Below are 5,032 nucleotides of genomic sequence, written 5' to 3'. Positions count from 1 at the left end.
CTCAGATTCTTTGTCAGGGAGAAATCCCAAATTTTAATAGCAGCAGGACGAGTGGATCCTCAGTGAGATGAACGTCTTGGCTGAGACGAGCGGATTCTATATGGAGACGCTCGGATCTTCAGCCAGACAAAAATTTACCTTTCAAGCTCTCTCAGGACGAGCGTCTTCTTTACAGGACGCTCGAATTTTCTTCCAGGACAAGCGGATTGCTGTCGGGCCGCTCGGATTGTCCTTGTACCTCACAGATTCAGTTCCACCCATGGGTATTTCATAGCCCGAGTCATTTACACTTCATTCCTTTGGTCTTCATTGTGGGGGCACTATGAAGGCTTGGATAGCCTAGGCAATTGCTATCCCCACACTATGTCAAAACACTAGACATCAATAAACATATAAGTCCCTCCCTCACTTTCTCTCAAAATGAAAATCTTGATCAAAGCATAAAAATCTAAAATTGACAAAAATGCAGTACAATAAGTAAAATGCAAGTTAAGGGGTTAGAATATTTACAAATGGTGGTTTAGGGAGGACTCCACCAAACTCTCATCTATGTATGAGATGTCAAGGGGGCATAGCCAAGGTGTTGTTGATGTTGCTCAACACCTTGAAGAAGTAATCGAAGGCTTGTTCATTGTCATTATAAAAATCTTCAATAGACTTTTGCACATTGTGTTCTTCATTGTGGTGACTTGAGTGGAAATGGTCACCAAAGCCTTGGTCGTGGGTCATAGCATTACCAATATAAGGGTTGACTAACCCTTCAAACTCATCATCCCATAGACCGCATACTTCATCTACTTGTTCCCCAATAGTATCATGAGTTAATGAGAACAACTCCTCTTTCTTCTTGTCATTATGGCCAGTGAGGCCTTCCTCTTCTCTTGTCATGAGTGGTGGTGAGCTATTCAAGCTCTCATTCTTGTCGAAACATTCTTGCTCTTTGGGTGGAGCATCTTGGAGATTACCCTTTTTCTTCTCCCATATGGGTGGTGATTCTTTACCCATAGCTTGTTCCTTGCATTGAGATGCCAACTTCTTCCTATCACTTTCTCGGCTATAATGATCAATCGTGAAACATGGATCATGTAGTCGGGGATCTCTCATTGTCTTGTCAAGATTAAAAGTGATTGTTTCATCTCCCACTTCGAGTGTGAGCTCTCCATGTTTCACGTCAATCACCGCTCCCGCGGTGTCTAAGAAAGGTCTTCCTTAAATGATAGGAATGTTGGAGTATTCCTCCATGTCAACAATAACAAAGTCCACCGGGATGAAGAACTTGCCAATTCTTACCGGCATATCCTCCCATACCCCTAAAGGTGTCTTCGTTGATCGATCCGCCATTTGAAGTGTGATATTAGTGCACTTGAGCTATCCCATTCCTAGCCTCTTGCACACCGAGTATGGCATGACACTCACACTTGCCCTAAGGTCACATAGAGCTTTGTTGATTGTAGTATCGCCAATGGTGCATGGGATAGAGAAACTTCCCAGATCCTTTAGTTTTGGAGGTGAACTTCCTTGTAGGATGGCACTACTCACCTTAGTGAAAGCAGTAGTCTCAAGCTTCTGGAAATCCTTTGTAAGAATATCTTTCATGTATTTCGCATAGGCCGGAACGTCATTGATCAATTCCGTAAATGGAATTGAGACTTCCAAGTTTTTCACAATCTCCATAAACTTCCCAAGTTGTTCATCAAACTTAGGCTTAGCTTGACGACTTGGAAATGGAAGTCGAATCACAATAGGCTCTTTCTCCTTAGCCTTCTCTTCATTCTTCTTTGAAACTTCTTGAATGGTGGTGGGTTGTTCTTCTTTCTTAGAGTCTTCAACTCTTTCCTTGTCACTAGCATTCACAACATCTTCATCAACGGGCCTCTTCGGCCCTTCATACCTTGTACCACTCCTCAAATGGATGGCACTCACCGACTCATGTCTTGGGGGATTGCCTTGAGGTGGTAATTGCCCCTTTTGTCATTGTGAACTAGAAGATGCTAATTGAGACATTTGGGTTTCCAACATCTTCGTGTGAGCTAGTATGTTGTTGATGGTGATGTCTTTTGCTTGACTATCTTTTTACATTTGAGTGAAAAATTCTTGTTGGTTCTTTTGCATTTGGAGGACCACTTTTTGAACATCAAAATCTTGGTCATTTGTTTGATTGTATGGAGTTTGATTTTGATAACCTTGGTTTTGATTGTAAAAGGGTCTTTGAGCTTGGTTTCTCATTGGAGGCGGGGTGTATGTTTGTTGAGGGTTTTGAACATTTTGGCTTTTGTATGAGAGGTTGGGGTGAAATTTGGTGTTTTCATTGTAATAGTTGGAATAAGGGGTACCACTCTTGTATGCTTGGAAAGCATTCACTTGTTCACTTGTTCCCCTACATTCACTTTGGTCATGTCCCAAAGTTCCACAACTCTCACATACTCCACTTGGAATTGATGATGATGATGCTACCATAGCATTAACATGTTGCTTGGGTGATTTGGAGGCCTCTTCAAGTTTAGCCATGGCCTTCTCAAACTTCAAATTAATGGTGTCAATGTGAGCACTAAGTTGAGCACCCAATTGAGTAATAAAGACCACTTCATGCTTTCCTCCTCTAGTAGCCTTCCGAGGTCTACTATATTGTGAGTTATGGACCGCCATTTCTTCAATCTTGTTCCATGTTTGATTGTCATCAACTTCGGTAAACATACCATTTGATCCCATATTGAGAATGTTTCGGGAGTCTTCATATAGACCACTCCAAAATTGTTGTACAAGGAAACACTTACTAAGTCCATGGTGTGGACAAGATCGACAAGTATCCTTGAATCTCTCCCATGCTTCATACAAAGATTCCTCTTCCCTTTGTTTGAACCCGGTGATTTGGGCTCTCAACATGTTAGTCTTCTCCGGAGGATATAATTTTTTGTAGAAAGCAAGTGCTAATTTCTTCCAAGAGTCAATACCAATAGTAGCCTTATCTAGGCTCTTTAACCATTGTTTCGCGGATCCAATCAAAGAAAGAGGAAATAAGACCCATCGAATTTGGTCTTAAGTAACTCCGGTTTGAGAAATCGCATCACAATAGTCACAAAAAGTCTCCATATGAGAATGAGGGTCTTCACTAGGCATCCCCCCAAATTGACTTCTCTCAACTAGTTGTATAAATGCGGATTTTGCAATGAAATTACCGATTAGATGTTGTGGGGTAGGAGTACCATTTGGTAGGTTCTCCTCGGTTGGTACGAAATATGATGAAAATTTAGGCATTGTGGGTTGATTTTGTGGTTGATTTTGTGGTTGGTTTTGTGTTGGGTTATCCTCTCCTTCTCTTGCAAAAGGGTTGATGAACTCAATATTATTTGGTTGAATGTCCACAATCTCACCAATACCTCTCAAAGTATTTCTAGCAAGTCTTTTATTGTTGGTCAAAGTTCTTTCAATTTCAAGATCAATGGGTAACAAGTTACCTTGTGATCTCCTAGACATGCAAAATATCAAACAACACAAAAACAATTAGAACAAACCTTGAGGAGTTTAACTTCCCCAAGGTAAAGAAAGACACAACTAAAAATAATTAAAGAAAATCAAATCAAGTTAACACCGTCCCCGACAAAAGTTACCTTGACCAAAACAATATTTATAACTTCACAAACTACTCTACTCTTAGTAAAGAGGTAATTAAAGGTCGGATCCCAAGGGGCGGGTATTGATGTAGGATTTTCAATTGCAAATGGTTGTGTCTAGGGGTGTCACAATTTGGGTTGAGGTAGGAGATCAACTAAACTAATAAACAATGTAAATAAAGTAATGAAAATAAGAAAGATGATTAAAATGAGATGTAAACAATTGATTAAAAGCACTAGGGTGTCATGGGTTCAGGGGATTTATGGGATTTGATCATATAAACATATTCTCTACTAGATGCAAACACTTAAAAAGGTTTGGGTCCCGGAGCCGAATCGATTGTACAACACCTACAAGTCGACTTAATCGTTCCTATCCAACTATATGCATGGTCTAATGAGACTCAAGTTGGTTTATATCTTACAAGTCTCATTGAAAAGGTAAGTGATAGGTAAAAAAATGCAAGGATTCATAGGCTCGCATTTCATCAAACATAACATGTGCATAATTTGAAATCACAACAAGCAAGCAAATTAATTATGAAAACATATTAGATTAAGCATGAATAAATCCCCAGGTTGGTTTCCCCTAATTCCCCATTAACCCTAGTTAAGGAAACTACTCACTCATGATCAAGTTTAACATGCTAACAAGGTTGTCAATCATACTAGTAAGGCAAAACATGATGAACAAATGAAAATGATTAACAATAATAAAAAGGATTAAGAGAGAATTATACCTATGAAGATGATTCCAAATAATAAAGCAAAGAATAATAAAAGTACTTGATGATTGATGGAAGGTTGTCAATCCTCCAAATAAACCCCAAATAATCTTCTAATTACCCAAAATAAATGATGAACAATAGAGAAATTACGGAAAGATTAAGGAATGAGATTTGTATTAATACTAGATTAAAAGTTGATGACAAGATTAAGATAGGATTAAGATTGTATTGAGATGACATGCTAATCTAGGTTGTACAAAGGGGTATTTATACTTAAGATTAGGTACAAAGATTAGGGTTACTAAGGTCTTAAATGACTATTAAGACCCTTTAGAAAACTTGAGGAAGTGCTCCTCTCCAAGGACATGCGCATCTCCGTTTTACTAGTCCCACGAAGATATGCTCATCCCGAGCGTCTAGGAAGCTGGCACGGTGGAATCTGTAAGGGGATCCGAGCAGATCATGGAGGAGACGCTCAGATTGCTTGGCTTCAAGTTGAGCATCTTGGCATTGGGACGCTCGGATGTGTGGGCAAGGAGACGCTCGGATTTCTTCAATCCACTCGGATTGGGAGACAGGCACTTCTCTTTTCTTATTTCCTCAACAATCCGCGGGGATCTTGTTGAGGATTCAAGGATCCTTTCATCATTGCCCAATCTACTTTATTATCTATATAGGCCTTCTAGTATCGCC

General features: G+C 39.7%; 1 non-coding gene across 1 annotated transcript; it reads left to right on the top strand.

Moving 5' to 3' along the window:
- Window positions 1-2,776: 2,776 nt before the first annotated feature.
- LOC141644887 (small nucleolar RNA R71) lies at window positions 2,777-2,883 on the top strand. Its single transcript, XR_012544489.1, has one exon. It is a non-coding gene; the product is annotated as a small nucleolar RNA R71 (small nucleolar RNA).
- Window positions 2,884-5,032: the final 2,149 nt, after the last annotated feature.

Source organism: Silene latifolia, chromosome 2 (genome assembly GCF_048544455.1).
Source record: "Silene latifolia isolate original U9 population chromosome 2, ASM4854445v1, whole genome shotgun sequence".
In the NCBI taxonomy this organism is placed as follows: Eukaryota; Viridiplantae; Streptophyta; class Magnoliopsida; order Caryophyllales; family Caryophyllaceae; genus Silene; species Silene latifolia.
Note: the sequence above shows the minus strand (reverse complement) of the source record. Positions and strands in the feature narration are given on the sequence as shown.